Source organism: Athene noctua, chromosome 8 (genome assembly GCF_965140245.1).
Source record: "Athene noctua chromosome 8, bAthNoc1.hap1.1, whole genome shotgun sequence".
Lineage (NCBI taxonomy): Eukaryota > Metazoa > Chordata > Aves > Strigiformes > Strigidae > Athene > Athene noctua.
In genome coordinates this window covers 6,469,505-6,489,849 of record NC_134044.1, presented here as the reverse complement: position 1 = coordinate 6,489,849, position 20,345 = coordinate 6,469,505, and the positions used below count along the sequence as shown (strand labels likewise).

General features: G+C 48.7%; 1 protein-coding gene across 5 annotated transcripts in view; it reads right to left on the bottom strand.

Annotated features, from left to right (window-relative positions):
* ST6GAL1 (ST6 beta-galactoside alpha-2,6-sialyltransferase 1) overlaps window positions 1-18,636 on the bottom strand; it is a 46,754-nt gene extending 28,118 nt beyond the window's left edge. The window contains exons 1-2 of one of the 5 annotated variants that reach the window (XM_074912339.1): window positions 18,484-18,636; window positions 3,379-3,545 (exon numbers count right to left, since the gene is read on the bottom strand). The gene's annotated coding sequence lies outside the window, so the exon portion shown is untranslated. The other 4 variants (XM_074912336.1, XM_074912337.1, XM_074912338.1 and 1 more) reach the window with 4 other exon arrangements.
* Between the last annotated feature and the right edge of the window lie 1,709 nt (window positions 18,637-20,345).

Here is a 20,345-nt window from a genome sequence, read left to right as displayed (position 1 = left end):
CCAAAGAGGTGAAAAATGTGTGAGCGCAGGGAAGCTGAGCGGAAATTTCCCACGCGCTGTCTAGAGGCGCCGGCTCCCCTGAACCCTCTGACTTCGCCAGGGCGTCGCTGCTGCCAGGAGAGATGAAAGTGCTGTGCTCTGCACCATCTAATCAAACACTCGCACAGCAGCGCTGGTGGTTAGCACTTGGCAAAACCACTCTCTGACTGCAGTGGTACTTAAACGATCTATTTTTACGAGACCAAGGATGCACAGCACTGTGTGGAGGAGGGGCTGAGGGCTGGAGATGGATATACGTGTTACCCACAGGGAAGAGGGTGCCTTTCTACTGTGTCTGCATCTCCAGGACTCTCCTCTTCCTCCTGGGAAATTCTCCCTTAGGCCCTTCACACTCCTTCCAGCATTGGCACCACACAAGGGGGTGCCCTAATTTCCGTGTCCTTTCCTCACAATGCAGTGGCAGGCAGCTGCCCTCCTGCCTCAGTGAGGCCTGTATACCCACCTCGAGCTCTTCTCCCACCCTCCACAAACCCTCCTTGTTGGAAATCCTTTCCTTATCTGCGTTTTTGGGCAGCTTTTCTCCCACCTCTCCTGGATGCCCTGCAAGCAGTGCCTGTTCTGGGCTTGTGTCCTCTGCTCACCGAGATGTTTCAGAGCTGATGCAGGAGTCCCACAGGATGCTTCAAGCATGAGGCAATGCCTGAGATGAGGTCTTCTGCTGTAGCGTACCACAGCATGGATGTCATGCATATAACATAGCAGAAGCCTTGAATATCCAGACATAGGCTGATACCAGAGAGGCCACAGAGCCACATGCACCAACAGCCAACTCCTGATAAGAGAAAGCTACCCCAAATCATGCTGGTGGAGCCATCTCTAAAGCACATGAAAAACTACATCAAACAGAAGCAGATGGGCTGGCACCACATTTCAGCATCAAGTACATAGAATTAATTACTCTGTTAATCTTACACAATACGATTACATATGCATCATCCTATTATTAAAGGGAACTGTATTTTAGAACGTGGTCCAAGGTTTTGCTGCATGTGCTCCACTGGCCTGGACACCCACATTGGAGAACCATTGCTAAACCTGGACACAACACCCTGAAACACATCCCTGTCCTTCTCTCATCTGCCTCCAATCATCCAGGTCTGACACATCAACAGTCCCTTTTCTTCAACTGGCAGGCTCTGCTCAGCCACAAGCCACTTTCTGAAGAAGGAGGAGTCAGAGGCTCCCACAGAGCTACACAGAGCACTGGGGCTTGAAGGGGGGCGTATGCCTATTTTTGGTTTTACTTCTCTATTTCAGATGTGCCCAAAGGAGGAAAGAGAAAAGGCCCTTTTCGATTTCAGATATTAATGTATTAAACAGTGTAACTGCTGACATGAGGGTTGGGCAGACAGAGACACAGATACTGCAGACCAAATACATCACTTTGGTGGTTTTCAAATATTCAACTCCCCAAACAGCCTTTGCATTTTACAAGCCAGGCCTAACCAGGTTGCCTAGTCTGAAACTGTATTTAGTAACAGAGGATTAGGTTTGGCTGTTCAACAGGAAGACTTCTGAGCATTTCAAAACAGGCTAAAGATTTTGTTCTGGCACAAATGGAAAGTAACTCTTCAGTTCACTGTTACCAGAGTAGGTCAAGAGAAGGAATACCTCTGCACTAAAAGTGAATCTGCTTGAGAGATTGGCTTGGCCTTACATTTTAGCTGTCCTGAAGACTGGCATCCAACGAAAGCCAAAATAATAGTAATCAGTCACTGCTGCATAACTGTACTTTGCCCATGCACACAGAGCTGCCTTGTGTTCCCACGCCTCCCGAGAGAGGATGACTCCCACGTCTACACGAAATCCTGCTATCTCACCAGCCCACCTGAGGTAACACCCCAAGAAATATCTTTTTCCAGTGAGCAGAGGATTCCCATAGAGGAACAAGGAAGAAAAAAGAAAAAAAGTTTTAGGGTGGCAGAGCTCCAAGGCTGACCTGGTTTTTTGATCCTCTATACCCAAATCCCACCCAGCTTAGTTTCCCTCTTTCCCCACGGAAAGAGCAGGTGGCGAAGATGCCCACGGCAACGTGTCACACTCTTTCTTTTCCACTCACCTACCTGCAGCAGCACATTAGCATTCCTGCGAACACTCCCCATGCCCCACACCACTAGTCTTGACATCTGTGTCAATTTTGGCTGCTCTCTGCCCTCTTTGGGGATGGAAACCCAGCAGCTCCCAGGCAGGCAGGCTGCTGGAGCTCCACCACCCCAGGCCAAGCGTTTCAGTTTGCAATGCTAAAGGTAATACAACACTGGGAGGGAGAATTGTTCCCTGGCCAGAAAGGAAGAAAGGGTGGTGCATTTTCCATATTAAAGATTCAGGTTTTAAGCGGATGAGAGGAGATTAACATGTTTCCAGCAAAGGAGAAAGTGGGGAGCAACATCTGGCATTCTCGATGCCAGCAACTTTAGGATTTAAAGAAGCAGCTATACATTGAAGTTCTTCCAAAACAGGCATAAACCTAACACTTGTATTTGCAGTCACCTCTAAAAATGTCCCCTGCCAAGTTAGTTTTCCCACGTGCAAGAGAAAAGGGGGAGTCCCAGCATCGCCATCTTCCCCAGTCACTGCAATGGCTCAGGGTGCCCAAGAGTTTTGCTTTGCATGATCAAAACCTTACGGTGTACACTAATTGTGTGCCAAAGGGTAGCAGCATTCATGCAATTATTGGACTAATCAGGCCCAAAGCTGAAGCACAGAGCTCTAGAAATATTCAATACTTGATTGGGATCTTTTGGACTAGCTCGTCATCTCAGGAGGCAGCTGCCGAAGGCTTGCGGTGCTGCGATAAAGGGCAGGATGCCAGTGGGAAGGAGTGACAGAAAGGAAAAAGCACCAACTATGAAAGTACTTCAGGCATGTTCAGCAGAAGTCAGCTGTGAGAGCAGCCAGCTAATTACTCTAACATAGCACTACTGGCAATATCACCCAGTGCTTCTGGGGAAAGCCCTAACCAAAATGAGCCCCAGCACACACCCTATTTATGCAAGTTGGAATAATCACTGGATCTTAGATATGTATCTCTGGAGTATAACTAGTGCGTAGCAACATCTACAAGGGCTTCCACAAGAAACAGAATAAATGTTTTGTTTTGCTTTAAAAGATAAATATAGGATAGTTGCAAGGGGAACAGAAAAGAACCCTTCCCATTTTCTTCACTGTCCTCCCAGCTCTGCATGCAACATGAGACAGTCCCCGTGCAAACAGCATGCCTCTGAATGCATGTGGCCTTATCACACTGACAGCAGCCATGCTCTTGCTGCAGGCACGTAAAAGGGAAAAAGGCTAAGAAGAGGAAGAGCTGGGTGTCACCTTCATCTCCAGGCTCCCTCGCTGTCCACAGCAGTTTGTGTCAAACAATTCCAGGCAGAAGCAGATTGCCAGGTAAGATCTGTAGGAGATGCTACCATGGGGAGCACATCTGTGCGCTGCACACTATTCTTCATGCTCCCATCTCTCTTTTAATCAAGTTTTCCAGCCTAGGAAAGAAATTAAGGGGAAGATATTAGACTGCCACATCAGACTGATCAGAAAACACCAGACTGGGGACTACAAACACCAGCTGGGACCACTCAGCAAGTCAGCAATGACACAGAAATGCCCAGAGGCTGCAGATGCTGCTGCACCCACACCATGGGCAAGGGAGTCCTAGGTGAGACAAACAACCAAGATGCCAGTACCTTTAAACATAACTAGTACCTGAGTAAAACTGCACACTGAGCTTTATTTTGAAAGCAAAACCTGCTGGTGAAGACCTGCTAGCTGCAGAACTCCCCAGAGTCTAAAACCAGAAGCCCAGGCCAGGTGAGCTGGCAATGCCCACCTCAAGGCAGATGAACTCACCCTCAGCACTGGAGTTCTGTGTCCCTGAAGAGATCTCAGCAATACAGCCTGTATAAACACATGTGGAAAGCCCCTCTTGTGGATCCGTTTCCCACTGAACCATAACAGCAAAACCCACTGCCTGTGTTGATGCAACGGAGCAGTGATGCACTGCACTTATCTGATGACCCTTGTTAGAAACACAAAAGAGCCTTTACAGAGTTTATTTTTCTAACCTCTCCCCTACCTCTAAATGAAACTCCATGTAAGTGCAGCACGTGTCCTAAAATCCTCTTAAGTAAGATACTAATCACAAGACTGTTTAGCAAGTGAGAGCACACGGTCCGCTCAGAAAACACTGCTTCCCATAATTATCCTGCCCTGGTCAAGTTTCCACTGTATGTGCATGGCCTGGCATGTTTCACTCCCGAGTCCAGCAGCTCAGCCTTCTGCTATTGGCAGGGAATCCGAGCACTCACATCTTAAGGAGAGGTCCTAATATGCTGATATCCCAACTTACTGCCAGCTTGAACCATCCAAGGACCCTAACCCACTACAGCATACCACTGCAGGGGAGGAAAAGCAGGAGGGAAAAAGGTAAGCTTAGGCTTTACAAAGTTTGTGTGATGAGGAAAGGGGGGAAGATGGAAAAAAAAGAGAGGTAAAAAGCAAGAAAGGAGGAAGACAGAAAAAAGAGGGGTGCTGCTTGGTCCAGAGTGACATCAGCATGCAATGCCTTACTAAAAGTGCTGGAGGTCCCACCAGCGCCGGCTGGTGCAGGTTCTTGCCAGATGAGAAATAATGAAACTAAAAGTTAGGTCAAAGGGAAGGAAAACAGAAAAGAGCTGGCTGCTAGACTGAAAAATAACATTCTTTGCTTCACCCAGCCAGCAGCAGTACCTCGGCGTAGCTGCACCTTTGAGAGCACCTTACACAGATAGGGGTCAGCCATCATAGCAAGCAATTAGAGCATACCACCCTCGGCGAGGAAATTTGGACAGGCAGACCACAGGGCAGCTGTAATGCAGTAAAGGAAGGCTGGTGGAGTAATGGTGAGCCTAAGCCCCAGCCTATTTACATGCCAGGCTAGGAAATCCCCGGCCAGAGAGTTCAAAAGAACAGCGGAATCCCTTTGCTACAGGCTGGTGCACACCAGGCTTTATGGCCTGCACTAAGGGCACATTTAAGTTAGAGAAACAGGAGAGAAAAGGGATTAGGCAGCCAAGCAAGCCCCGTAGACCAGTTGTCCAGCCATACAGCACTTCTTCAGGGACATCACTTCTAAAAATGTATGACAATCCATCTCTGGCTCCCCGCTCCCTGCTTGAGTCTGCCCTTATACGTGACTGAAAAGTGCACCCAGAGATGCCATCGGAGGTGTGCGGCTTCCGCTGCAGCAGCACCTGGGGCTGCTGAGGAAGCACAACTGCCAGGCTGAGGCTGAGGGAGCTGCTCAACTGTCTGCCCACTGCCTTATACTAACAGGGCATGATGCTCAGAAACACTCACAGGCATCTCTGGGAGGTAAGAGGATTGTGGGGACATATGCCCCTCAACACAGCAGGACAGTGAGACTGCCTGCTCAGGAGCACCTCTGGCAGCCTGGTGCCTTACAGATGTGCACAGAGCCCATGCTGGGAGCCAGAACCTGCAGGATGGGCAGCATCCCTTAGCAGAGCTCAAATCCTCACCACTTGTCCTACAAGCCACAGCATCAGAGTGATCAGGCCCCCTTGTCCTCTGGTCAGCCTGAGTTTGATAAATTCACCAACATGGCATTTCTACAGGGCAAGCATTTGCACCACCAGGAATACTAGGCAGAGAGGTACTGGAAAAGAAGATACCTCGGAATCTGCCAAGGCTAAGTAACAACCCAAAATTACTCCCTCATACACAACAAAAATTATCATTAATTCTTCTCCTTCCCTCCTCGGACAGAGGATCTGTATGGAAAGATACTGGAGGATGCTGAAGGTCTAGTACCAGCCCAGGTGAGTTTATCTGCCTGAGGCTCTTAATTAATACTGTAGTAACATGCAGGCTCTGGTGTGACAGGTATGTGCACTAATAGTAATCACAGACAGTAGGACCAGGAGGCGAGAGGAGGCAGCAAGTCTCCACAGCTGTTCAGCATCCCTCCTGCTGGCAGCTGGCAGAGAGTTATGGCTTATCTTCTTTTCTATGGGTGAGAAATTATTTCTCCTTCCCACCTTATCCAGCTGCAACATAACCAATTGCCTGACAGCTGCTTTTGCAGAGGAAAACATCCTGTTGTCTGTGTTCTTGTAAAAGAAATGGTATTTGCTTATTGCTTAATTATTAATGTTGATTCATCCCAAAATTAGAAATTTTGCCACCACAACTCTTGTACAACGTGATAATCAAACCCCTGCCTGTTAGGTTAATTACACTTAAACAGAAAATCATTAAATCCCTGCAGAGCAGTGCACACCCAGGAGTGCCCCCCCGGCCGAGCGGCTCAGCGCGGGTGCCGGCCCAGCCAGGAGGCACCGCCGCACGCAGCCGCAGGGTCTCCGACGGGGAGCAGGGACACGAACACATGATGCTAGGAGCACAGACAGCTGCACCCTCTGGTCGTGTCAGTCAGACGAGGAGAAGATGTGAGAACAGGAAAGCCTGGATAGGGAAGGTCAACCTGACGCAGAGGAGTGGGACGTGAAGCCCAGACATAGGCTCAGCCAAGAATGGAATGAGATGCTGAGGAGCTTCAGACCAGGACTGGTCCATGAAGACAACTGAGGCAAGGACGTGGAGGTGGGCTGGGAACAAGCTTAAAAAGAGGCAATGGCTGGAGCAAGTACCTGCCTTTTGAGCCACTGACAGAGCCCATGGTTCCCCAGGTCACTAGTGCCAACCAGCAAACAAATTCTCTCCACAAAACCTCCCCCCCCAATGGCCCATGGAGAGGATAATGTTTCACTACCACTGTCTGCTAATCACTCAAGTGACAGAAGTCCGTGTGGTGGACTTAGGAGCCCAGCCCCTGGCAGAACAGTCCTCCTCTCCCCAAACATCATTTGTATCTCCTTGCACATCATTTTGTAACAGCATACTTCCTTCACACAGTGCTGAAGCAAGGTTCTACCTGTTGGTTTTTTTCCCCACTAAAGAAGTTAAAACAAAAGGTGTAGTAAATAAGGCACAAAGACCAGATAAAGTGCCATGAGAGAGGCAAATCAAAGCTGCCAGAGAGAAGTGATTCCTACCTTGCTTCTGTTAGAGCTGCTATGAAACCAAACATCTTAAAATAAACTTTTCACATCCCTTATTGCCAGACCCTTGCTGAAGTCAGACACATGATCAAGTCTGCACATGGGATGAGTTCTCAGCACCAGAACTGGATTTCATGGACATCAGAAATTATTAAGAGGAGTGGAGCCCTGGCAGTCTCCCAGAAGAGCACCCTGAATTGGCTGGGTACCCTGTGTGTGCCTCAGGTCTCCATCTATACAGAGATGCCTTCCAATAAACGCATTTCAAACTGCAGATGCTCAGACATTTCTGAGGAGCACCACAGAGCATACTGGAGAACTTCTGTTTCTGTCCTTGGGGCAGGGTTTCAGTGCACAACAAGTAAAGCACCATCACAGAGCAGCAAAAAGAAAGAAAGAAGGAAAAAAAGGAACCACAAATACACATCCGTTTTGCACAATGAGCAAGGCTGCGTCAAGCCAAGAAGAAGCTGTGAAACCACGCAATCAGAGCCTGTAGCACACACACAAGTCAAATTTGGGCTGTATAAACACTATGCTGCCTTCTGAGAGGCTGGTTTTCCAACCCTTTCCTCCTGCTACTGAGGCCTAGGTTGACAGCTTAGCAATTCTACAAGGACCCAGTAATACCTGATAAACCTGCCATTACTAAAATGTAAACTGTTGCGTTTATATATGAATTTTTGACATGGCTGATGCTACTAGAATATCACCTCTGCTACAAAATGGAACCTTCTTATAAATAAATAAATAAATAAATAAATAAATAAAATCAAAACCACAAACATAGTCTGAGCTAAAGAAATTCCATGAGTTGCATTCATTTTCATAGGATGTAGCTTTGCTTGGTTTTGACACCTTCAGCTTAAGAAGCTATCATTCACCCTTACTCAATTCAATTGCTTCACAATACTGCAGGAGAAAGGCTGAAGCTAGAAGAGCAGAAAGCAGCAGCTTCCAGGGGAAATACAAGTCCTTACACTTTCATTGAAGACCCATTCTCCTTTATTAAAGCAAATTCTAGGACAAGTCTATGGCTACTTCAGACAGTTGCAATTAATTCTTGTTACACACATAAGGTGGGTAGGTTGTGCTTAGGCAGAAGAATAGATCACCATCTCGGAGCAACAGGTCTTCGCAAACACTGGACAAATTCAACGGTACCACAGAAGACACAGAAAGCCAAACTGCAGAAACCCTTCTGCAGAAGAGGGCTCAGTGGCCAAGCAGTGAAGGCACTCCGTGCCTTTGGCAGGGATTTGCTGCTGCCAGACCTCAACCTCTGCTACCCAGGAACAGGGTTACAGCCCTCAAGGGGCAGGAATTGAAAATCCGGTTACTGATTGCTATCTTGGCCATATGCCTGGGGAAATGAACACCCAAGTTGTGACATTATCAGGATATGTTAGTGAAGAAATCCCCTGGTATTGCACCGCCTCCATGAACAGAGCTAGAAACCTGTCTGTTGAAAGGCAAGTTCAAGCAGGACGTTGTTTCCCACACCTCACCAGGACACAGTGCAGGAACAGAAACAGCCAACCCATCCAACAGCCACGGTTCAAGTAGGAGTCACACCATGGCCATGAAGAAAGATTACTTGTGCAAATTATGACCAATCCAATCTCTCTCACCCAGGCAATACCCCAGCAGGATCCTTTTTTCACACCTACCAGCTCCTCAGAAGTTTCTCACCACTTTCTGCAGACAAAGTACTGAAAGCAGGAACAACATTTCCATTTCAAACCCATCTTGCTTGAGATAAACTCAGTTTCATTGATCCTACTCCCCAAGCCAGAGCTGAAAAACTGCTTGTTTTCAGTGAGCAACACCAAAGGAGTCTCTCCCCAGGCTTTTCTTAAGGGGGTAGTTTTTGCAGTATATCTGCTCTGAACCAGTACACCTATTTTTTGACAGAAATCCACACCTAATAGTCTCCTGGTAATGGGCTATTAAAAACTTAATTAGAACTACTGATAACACCAACAGCTAAATTCAATTTGGGGAAAAATAAGAACTGTAACTACAGAGAAAAGAGGCAGAATGTATCTGGACATTGGGAGGGGTTTTAGTTTTTTTTTCTTTTCAGTGCTGGAGTTTGTTTTCATGAAACCTAAGAGAAAGCAAGCAAAGGATGTGTGGGCCTTCAAAGATGCCCAAGGACCAGAAAGACCCAAAGTCTTCTAGGAGATGGCTGCTTAGGAACAAGCCCTGTTACTATCTGGCAGGAGCTGAGAGGTGATAGAAGGAGCAATGCTGGCAAGGGGAGAAAGTTTCTTAGAGTGTGGGTTAACGAGGCATTTGGCCAAGGGGAAACGGTGTGCAGATTGGGTATTCGGGGCATGCCTGCAAGGTAAAGAAACACTTCAAAACAATTGCAAGATTGTGACACACAACATTAGAACATGCAGTAGCCAGTAGAGCAATCTCAGATGGGCAGAAGCAGGATGCGGTGACCTTCTTGCCCAGCCTGAGGTTTTCACTTTAGAAAAGCAGCCAGCAACAGAAAAAGATAACCACAAAAAACCCATCACCAGTACAGCCTGCAGCTATTGGAATCCTGGCAGGTGAGCTTAAGGCAGAAGTGGTGGGCCTGGCTCTCCAAAAGTCATTGTCACCATCTTGCAGCCCCAGGGTGCCAGCTGGCCGAGAACAGCACGTGTTGGGGCTGCGTGCTCAGGGGACGCTTACTGGGAGCCCTGTGTAGCGTTTAATCACACTCTGGGTTTATTTTTGTCCAGATTAAGGAGTTACAGCAACCAGGAGAGATCCATAATGGATGGAAGCTGGGCAGAAAGACCTGAGACCTCCTGACAGCAGTGATTGGTTTTATCAGGTCAGTCGCTGATCAGACCATCGCCGAGGTGCTGAGAAGGTGGAATTTGAGCGCTGCCCAGTAAGGGCTCTGACAGATGAGTGATCTAAGATTTGGCTTAAAACCCTGCTGATGGTGGAGCTGAGCCATGACGAGAAGCAGCTGTGACAGAGCCACCCCTTTCCTGTCCCTGCCACCTCAGGCAGCCACCCCACCGCCACACCGACCTGCTTTGGTGTACACGTGGCAGGACGTGACGTTCACACTCAAGAACACCGCACAGATGTGAACCATTGGCACCAGCGAGATGAAGTTTAGGCACAAAACCAAGCATCTGAAATACTACCTGCAGGGTTTTACTTGTTGTCCTCGCAGTGTAAAATCTTAGTTTGGAGATTGTGAATGAATATCAGGGATGAAAAAGGCATTTCTGCAATACTTCAAAAAAAGTCAGGCTTCCAGAGTGTTCTCTGCATGGTGACAGATGGGAAAAAGTCAAGCCAAATTAATGGCAGACATGAATTTTAAAAGTATGAGTTAATATGCATTAATCACCTTAGTGCACTCTCACATCTGTAGCTACGGTAAGCTTAAATTTCCTTCATTTCCATTCACTTCCAGCATTAACTAAATTAAATTTAATTAAGTGTCCATGCTGAAATTTAACACCATCTCTGACATCAAAGTTTACAACTAATTCTTAATTAACATTTCTGAATTTTTCTCCTTGTATTGCAAGTATATGATCATCTATCCATCTAAACAATCCATGAATATTAATATTTATCTCCTAGTAACTAGGAAAACTTCTCAACCTTAGAACTTGTAGTTCACTGAAATGCATGGGTGTTGTCCAGCTGAAAAAGGAGTGTTTTGCAAAGTGATTTACAAACTGATAAGAAGTTTCCATAATTGAGAGCAGAAAGGCAGAAGGGAGCTATGCCACACAGAAGTGAGCTACGCTACACTTGAAAATTAACTTGATTTTTACCTCAGGTGCAGACTTGAAAGAGTTCCCCTTGATTTTTGAAAATGGACTTCTAACCACATTTGAAATTTCTGAGCCGCATCCACAGGACCTAAAATAGTGCTAGTCCACACCCACGCTACATTATAAAAGAATAAAATAGAAGACAGCAAGTAGTGACTGCTCTGGAAAGTAGCAGATAAATCTAAAGAAAATGAGATTCCTTCCATGCAGCTTTCCCATCCCTCTGCAGTTTTCAGATCCCTTTGTTTAAAAGCAGGCAGCTTGTTTAAAAGCATGCCAGCTCGGCATCAGCAGCACAGCAACGGTCCATGCACACAACACACAGGCCACTGCTCAATGCCAAGTCTCCATCACTTTTTCAGACTCCTCAGTCCACAGGTGAGCTGCTCATTTTGCCAGATTCAAGACAGCTGTTCTTTAAACACACATTAAATTAAATTTGAAGAGCCTGAAAATGCAATGATCCCTCAGTCCCCACTTCGTATCGTGAGCAGAAAGCCCGACTAACTCATCACACAAGTCATCCTAAATTAAAGTGTCCTTTCAGCATTGTTCTTCCTTCTTTTCCAGATGGGCACTCTCACATCTCTCAAAATACCCTTTCATGTTACCGGCACAAGCAACATTTATTTCTATTGATGCCATTTTCGCCTTTGGGAATCCCTCTGCCTCCAATACTAAAACACATCCTTGGGATAACTTCCTGCATCTCTGATCCCAATTCCTCCAGCCTGATTCCCATCTCTGTTCCACTAAAACCTGCCCCTGCAGCATTTGTTGAAGGTAACTCATAGCACGTCACTTACTGGAGAGGAGATTCCCCTCCATGATGTGTTTCATTCAGAAGGTAGGTGCAAGGCATCTTCCTAAGCCGAGTTACAGACTCCGCAAAATACATGCTATCATGCTCTGGAAGGAATTTGTAAAGGCACAACTGGGCGCTCTTTTATGATCTTCCCAGGAAAGCTCCACTCCTTCATGGACATAAGCATTTGAGAAAAGTGAATTTCAAGATTGCAAAAGCAAGTGTTAATAGGAAATGAACTTCAAATTCACAGACACAAGTACCTGGATGAGAGCAAAATCCATCCATCACCTTCTAGACTCTCATAAAACATACACAGGATTTCAGTCAGACTCGCCTGTGAAAAATCAGTACAGAGGAGCCGGAACACGTTTCCATCCCTGCTCCATTTCTGCTAATGGATCTCACTTACAAAGTGCCCAACTCCCCAACAATTCTTTACACTGAATTTCTGCTCGAGAAATAAGAACAAACAAAACAAAACAAAAATCCCATAGTTTGATCCCAACAATTACAATCTTGTAAATCCAAATCTCTAATTTCCTGAAGACCCCTTGCAAGCACAAAGGATGGCAGGATTACAGTTGGGTGATAGAGACAATCAAGCAGTAACGCAGTGATTACCCATCCCTGGGCCAAAGTAAAATCTTTAAATTATGCAGAACTATACCTTGGGGGAAGGAGAAAAAGAAACCAAACCCAACCAAATAAATACACATAACATCCCAATTTAGCTAATAAAGGATCACGCCCAAATTTTCAGTCTTGCTAGGCAGTGCAACTCATAGCATGAAGATATCTTCTCTAAGCCATCAGAGAAGATTTTTATTTATTTATTTGTTTAAAATATGAACAAATGGCTTCGAGATGCTCTGTGCCTGAGCCGCTCTGTTCAGAAGGCACAGGGAGTTCTACACTACCCCTCCACTCAGCGTTTCCTGAGGATTCTGTCTTACAAACAAATGTAGAAAAAACAAAAACTCATTACTCTGGTATTGTGAGTTGAATGTTATTTCAAGATAAAAAGCAGCTCCTTGAGATTAGTCATCTGCAGGGGGAAGCCATGACCGCAGATCTTTTAGTCCCCATGAGATCCATTTTAGAAAGTAGCTATCATTGTTGCAAGATTGCTGTGGCAATTTCTACTTTCATCCTATTGAGTGTCAACACACTCTCCCCACAGACTAGGGACTGTGCTGGCACACACAGGGTATTTGCAGAAAATCCAGTGAAGGCAGTCAGGCTGGTTTGAACCTCTTCTGATTTTCTAATCAGCAAATGCTGAATGACAAAAGATAGAAAGGGCAAGCCGGAATGCATATTAAAAAAATAATCACTGCTGTCAACAACTTCTATTTTTCTGTGAAATTTTACAGTTGAAAATGCAGACTGCTTCATCCCTCATAAGCAGTAGATGCAGTATTTATGAGGGGAGCACCAGCTTGCTTCCAGTTTCTCTCACCCCCGGGAATCCCAGGCACAAGCCTGGGCTCCATAACAAACATGCCTGCCAGTATCACCGGAGCTGCTGAACCAAGATCGGAATGCAACGTACAGACAGATTGCCATCCTGTGCTGGACGCCTTTAGGTTTTCCGCTTCCTCTGGCAGCACAGAGGTATGTACCAGCAAGCAGCCTTGCTCAGTTTATTCTCCTTAGCTGCCAGTTCCCAAAGGAAACACACATCAGGAGCACACAGAAATGTTAGCACAGTCTGGCAGAGCTCTCTTCTACCAGTACAGACAGACCGTTCCCAGGCAAAGGCATCTGGGGCACAGGAGTAAATGTAAAAAAGCAGAAGCCTTCCTGCCTGTCCTTCAGCATCCTGTTGGTAAAAGGGGTGGTGGGGTGGTGGGGTATTCTGTGGAACGTTTCTATCTTAAAGAACTCACATACAGACCTTTTTTGAGCTAATAGAAGAATAATAAGCAAGATGCTGTGCTGCAGCCTTCTGTGTAACCCTTGTTTGAGAACAGAGGTTGTGGTAACTTGTGAGCAACAGATCATGAGCAAGTATTTAAGATCATCTGACAACTTGCTGGCAGAGCTGTACGTTCAGAGACACCCCAAGCCAATCACCCAAGGCAGAAATTCAGCAGGGAGCTTCCAAACACTGCTGAGGGACCAGCAAACCTGAGCTAAGCAAAGGCACAGCTTGGGACCTGCCGAGACAAAAAACTAGGGGACAGACCTCCTATGTTGCACAGAGATGCTCAGTCACAAAGCCCTGTTATTAGTTTCACACATGAGTTCCTTGTAGCTCGTAGGAGCAAATTAGATTTCATACTCAAGATCTGTAAGCGAACATGCTGCCATACACACTCCACTTGAAAGGACCTGTACCAACCCCAGCACCAGTGAACATAGCCAGAAGCACACATGCAGTCTACTGGTACATGTTGGGAGGCACATGCACACTAGTACATGCACTTCTCGTTGCTTTCCAGCATCCTTCAAACTAAGGGATCTATCTTGCAGAGCTGGAATCATAACAACAGGTAGGAATGGGCTTAAGTGATGCCTTAAAACAGTTAAGTCACAATTTCACAGTCCAAATTCTGGACGCTCCTTTTTATCATCATTCACCTTGTTACTCCAGAAATCAGAAGGAAAACTCACCTGCAAGTAGAACAAGCAGGCGTGCGTTCACATTGGTACCACGGGTGAACCTCAGGGAGGGATTTTATGGGGGAAACTTTAGGTTCACATCTCACCAAAGGCTGAACTGCAGTGCACGTTTCAGAAACGCAACAAAGCTTGATTTTTACCTACAAGCAAGTGGCTCAAATATATACATTTTTTCAAGGTTTTTAACCACACAAGTGATTAGAGCATCTTATGACAGTGATTCCTGACGGCTAAACATCTAAGAGCACTTTATACTGAAAGCATCCCATTTCATCTTCTAGTTTTTTAATCAGGACAATTATAATTAAAAGAACATTCAAAGTAACCACTTATATTTCACACTTCATAGACAAGTTACCAGTCAAGCAGCACAGACTTCAGCACCTCCGAAGTCACTAGGAATTTTAGTCAACCTCCACGTAAGCTCAGTGAAAATGTTCTCCAAACAAAGATCTCCAGCAGTCAGGCCACCTTACATGCAGAAACCAAGCCAATCCTCAGTGAAGCAGTTACAGTGAAAGCTATAATATGTAGGTCAGCAATCTAAGAAGGGCTATGGCTAAGACAAAGTATCAGATTGATTCATAATGCTCTTTGATTGCTAGAATCAATAGCAGAATTGTGATCTACATCACTCTAGCAAAATCCAAGGGCTATGGAACAGGTTCATGCATTTCATAAAAGATCATCAAAGTGATTCTGTCAGACCTTTTATCAGGATCTTTATGAATGTCGAGAATGGAAAAATGACATTTTCACCGAGGGTTTGTGCGCACCGCTGAGCCTCTCCTGCAGAAAGGGAGGAGGACCATGACTCTACTGCATCATTTCTGTCCTTTCAAAAGCTGACAATCCAGCAGACCAAGCACGTCACGAGAAGCACAGGAGGTGCAAGAACTTAAGTTCAAACATCTCCTCAATGCCAGCCAGCCTGACAGCAAAGGGCAGGACAACCTGACATGGATTTTGGCCAGCACTCATCATCCTCTCCCTCCTCCAGCCTGGAGCAACACAGAATCAAGGAGAAAGGTGTGCTTCCCAAGTGTCTGTGGTTAAGATGCCTGTGTGGGCAGCGTCATGCATGCACCACGTTTGGCAAAGGGCTGCCCTTCAGCGGGACATCTATCCTCTGACAGAGGCAGACAGGGAAATAACCTCTGAATATACAGTAATCTGCTTCTGCAGCCGAGTTTCTCTTGCACCACAGTCTCAAGGACAGAGTTAAACATATGAAAGATTGCCGGCTGCATCTGCTTCACCATCATTAGACCACCCCTGGCCATCTCATACCGGCACCTCCAATTCCTCCCATGCACTTCCAGCTCCTGCAAGCGAGGATTCTGCCAGCAATCGCTTCAAATCAAGATTTAAGTACCTGTCTATTTTGTCCCTAGAAAACTAAGTCTCAGTGAATGACGACGTACCTCCATTTCCACAGTTTGGTTTTAACCAAGTTACAGAGTATTTGCAAACAAACAGTAGTTATCAGAGCAAGCAGCCTGCTTATCAAAACCTCATCAACAAATATTTGTTTGCACAGGAATTGGGTAGAGATAATCATGTTTTCCTCCCGTTTTCTAAAATTTAACCTCCCATTTGCTGTCAGCAAGAGATGCATACATGCCCAGCCGAGCACAGCAGCACCACTGATAATGTGGGAGCTTGCTGCACAGAGTGTCCATCCCCATTTTCAGGCCAGCCACCACTTTTGCCAGAGGCACACATTTAGGTAGAGGATCCCATGATATACTGCATATGAATGCAGCCCAGAATAAAGCTCCTTCTGCAGTACTTTGCCTACCTAAGGGACGTGACGATAAAATGAAGGAAAGCAAGCCAATGGATAGCTTTATCTGGAGCCAAGCCGCAGCCCCATGAGGCTGACCCATCCGCAGCACCCGCGGTGGCTGCGCCGGAGCTCCCTGAGCATACACACCTTGGCATCGCGGAGCTGCTCGTCTCTGCAGCACCATCACCTCCTGCAGCAGCAAACCAATTATTAGCTAAACCAGAAGAAAACGGATGATTTGTCTAGACTCAGCACCTGCATCACCTCCAAAGCAGCAGCTTATGCTGAGTCAAGGAAGTTGGCTGCCCAGAGCAGAGAAGACCTGGAGAAAGGCTGCCTGCCCTCGGAGGTCCCCGTGCCTGCTGACTCCAGCCCCTGAGCCCTCACCCTCCAACAGCAAAAGCTGCAGCTAACAGGGAAAGTTTGCCTCATTAGAGGCTCTTGGCCTCTGTCCCAGGGGCCTTCTGGGGAAGATTCTTCCTGGGAATATTCTTCCTCCTGGGGAACATTCAGCATCACTCATGTCTATACGAACTCCACAGTTACTCAAAGCTTCACTTAAACCTTCCCTGACATGGTGACCCAGCCAAAAGAGCACAGTTATGAAGTGCGAGGGATGTGTGCCTGGGCTCCAGCAGATGAGGACAGCTCCCCAAGACACATGACTAAGGCCAATAACCAGGTTTTGCAGCAAAAGCTGAGGACAGAAAACCATCCCCTTCCCCCCTGGTAACACGTTTCAGGTAAGCCTGCCCCACGCTGCTAGGGTCTCCTTCCACTGACTCCCCTGCAAGAGCAGGAGAATGGCACAGGCGTGGATCACAGTGCTCCCAGATATTTAGTTATGCCAGCTCAGGAAAATTATTCCAGTCCTTTGTATAAAGAGAGTTATAAAATCCCTTTAGGTTAGCTACCAGCCTTTCAGGCAAGCACAGCCGGGTGAGCATGCCACTGAGGAAGGAGTCACACATTGTGAGTTAGATTTATTCCTCACACATTAATAGGCAGCTCTGGTTTCTCACTCCCTCACAGCCAAGAAAATCTCCTGCTACATCCAGCTGCCCTGTCATGGCACCTTTTCCCGCTCAGATATTTTTGTTTTGACACTGTCAGTGATGAGATCCAGTTGCAGCAAGCGGTTACGGAAACAGCAGCAGTTTCCATTCCTTCACCTTCCTGGGTCCCCATCTACTGCCCCGATTTGTCACAGCAACTGAGATTTGCCCCGAAAGAAAACACTAGTGCGTGGCAACACAGGAAACACAATAAATATGATTTTTCCTCTCTGCAGTCTGATTTGCTGTAAGCTGTTAAAAACGAATCTAGCTACTCCTAAAATGATTTACAGCGTAGATCCCTTGCTACAACTCGGGGGTCTGCGTGGACTGACCCACGCCAGCATGGGTCAGCTAAATTCAGAGAAGCACGAATACGAGGAGGCGAAGGGGCTCGAGGTCCAGGGTGCGTTTTCCGTTGCCGTTATCTGGCTCGTCCCCCAGCCCGACCTCCCCCGGTGCCGGCCCCGGCGGGTTCCGCGGCCGGGAGCGGGGGGGCGGCTGGGTTTTCTGAGGGCAAAGCCCCGCCGAGCAGCGCCGGGACCGGGGCCCCGCCGGGATGGCCGGGGGGGGGGGGGGGGGGGGGGGGATGGGGGCGAGCAGCCCGCGCAGCCACGGCCGTAAAAGTTGCTATTTATGGGATTACAAGAATCGGGAAAAAAAATAATGATAACGATAAGAAGAATTAATAAAGTTACGCCGCAGCGGAGCTGGCGCTGGTCGGTCAAGGCAGCGCCCCGCGCCGCTCACCGGAGCCCACCCGCCACCCGTGGGCCCCCCCGGCCCGGCCCCGCGGAGACCCCCGGTGCTGAGCGGGGCTGGGCTGGGCGGGGGGCGGCGCGGCCCGGCCCGGCCCGGCCCGGCCCGCCCCCCCGCGGCACCTGCGCCCCGGCCCGGCCCGGCCCCGCCGCCCGCTCAGTCACTCACCGCCGCCACCCGCCTTTGTTGCCGCCGCGGCATTTAAGCGCCGCTCTCGGGCGCGGCGCTGCGCCGAGGCAGCGGGGCGGGGGCTGGGGGAGGCGCCGCCGCCAGCCCGGCGGGAACGGGGCGAGCGGCCCCCGCCCCGGGTGAGGAGCGAGCGAGCGGCACCGGGGGGGCTGGCACCGGTCAGAGGCTCCGGGCGGCCGCTCTGCTGGAGAGAACCAGTCATTGGGAGCAGGGCAGCGGCGCCACAGCATCATCCTCCTCCTCCTCCCGCCACGGCAGAGCCGCGGAGGAGAAGCGGCGGCCGGTGGGCAGCAGAGCCCGAGCCCGCCCCGCGGCGCCTCCCGGCCGCACCTACCCCTGCACCCCGCGGCCACGGGGCCCTCGCGTCGCGAAGCCGTTAGCGGGGTGAAGCGTGACCGGGGACACCGTCCGCAGGGAGGAGCGCGCCGGGGGAGGGGGTCTTCCTCGGTGTTCTTGCCTGGGAGAAAGTTTCCCCATCGCCCTGCAGCAGCCCTCGGGTGGCAGCGCGGGGCGCCCGGCCCTGCCCGCCTGCCCCGAGGGAGCTGTTTCTGGGAACACACCGAAAGCGATCGTAGCGCTGTTACAAACGCAGGCAGAGACTGAGCTTCAGCAAAACTGCCATCTGTCTCGATTACTACAGGATTATTTTGAATATAACAACACATTACACCCGTAGCTCATTAGCAAGACACGGACGGCCTCCCCCAGCACCTCATTTCACTGCCCGCCCCCCCCGGGCCAGGGCTCCACCGAGCCAGCCCCAGCACCCCTGTGTGCCGCGGTACAGGGCACGGGGCCGAGGGCTGCCCGCGGCACAGAAACGGGGCTCATGGCTACTTCCTGGCTTAAACTAGGTTCAGGCTTTAATCACTTTCATCCTCTTCTATTTTGCTGTCCAATATTCAGGCATGAGCAGGGGTCAGTGTGTGTAAATACATTTTGCAAAGTTGTGGACTAATTACGGTCCAGGCAAGCTAACGTGATTATCGTTACCATAAAAGCTTGAACTCCGGAATGGGAGAGACCCTGGCCATGTAAGCCCAGACAAGGGTCCCGCTTAAATCAGCACCGTTCCCCATTGGGGGGTAATCAGGACTGCAGAACACAGTGCACTGTACCCACCCTGCCTGCTGCGCTGCCACTGCTCAATTGGAAACAGCAAGCAAACCGTTTCTGGGGCATATCCATGTTTTTCCACCTTGAAAGCAGTCAGCTTCTGGTCTGGGGTCATAGTCTACAAGTCTGTGTCCAAACTCAGCATCTTGCTGTGCATTACTCCCACCTCGGCAGCAGGTGATGTTCCCCTGCACGTGGAACTCTCCACGCCCACCAGAGTAACGTCTTCCCAAGGGCTCTCCGAAGTCAGAGGACATGAAACATCTGCAAGGACACATGAAGTATTTTCAAGTAACCCCCCAGGAAAGAAATAAACCACAGCAGTATGGCAGAATGCAGGGTGACATTGCAGCACTGTGCTCTCCCCAGGTGCTCCCGTTACAGCTGGTACCAGTCTGAGCCTGGTCCTGGGGAGAGCTGAACAGGGAGACACAGATTTCATGTGGGATGCAGCCAACTGCTGGTGCTTCTCCCCAGCTGCAGGGGGGCTGGATAGGGAGCTCCCCGCAAGCAGTTTGATGCACTGCCCAGGAAAATCAGGGAGGCAGAGCCTGCTTGCCTAGGCAAGCCTGGGGCACAGGGCTCGGGTCCTGGCCGTGCTTCCGTACGACACCCCATGCCCTTCAGGACGCTTGGCTGAGAGTGCTGTTCGTGGAGCATAAGCACTGGAGCTGGGGTTTTGCAGCAGGAAGACACTTTCCTGCATAGGCAAAATGGTTTAGGGCACTTCCCAGCATTTAAAAGCTAGTTAAACCTTACATATACTCTGTACCTAAAATAAGATGAGTTCCCGAGATCTTTTAAGTAGGGATGTAAGTGGGATGGGCAGCTGGCCAGCCCACATTTACCACTAATTGTGGTATCTTTATGTGGATGTTGGCTCAGAAAGGTCTTAGCCTGGGCTGAGATCCTTCACTGAGCATCTTCCTAGGTCCTTTTGCACTTAGACTGTGTGGAGGCAGGTACCTGCTGTCAGTGCACGGAGCTGGACAAAATCCTCTTGCCCTCCAGGTCGGTAACATATGGGCTCACTTTGTGCCTCTCACTCCACTCGCTCCCCGCCCACAGAAGTCCCCTTCT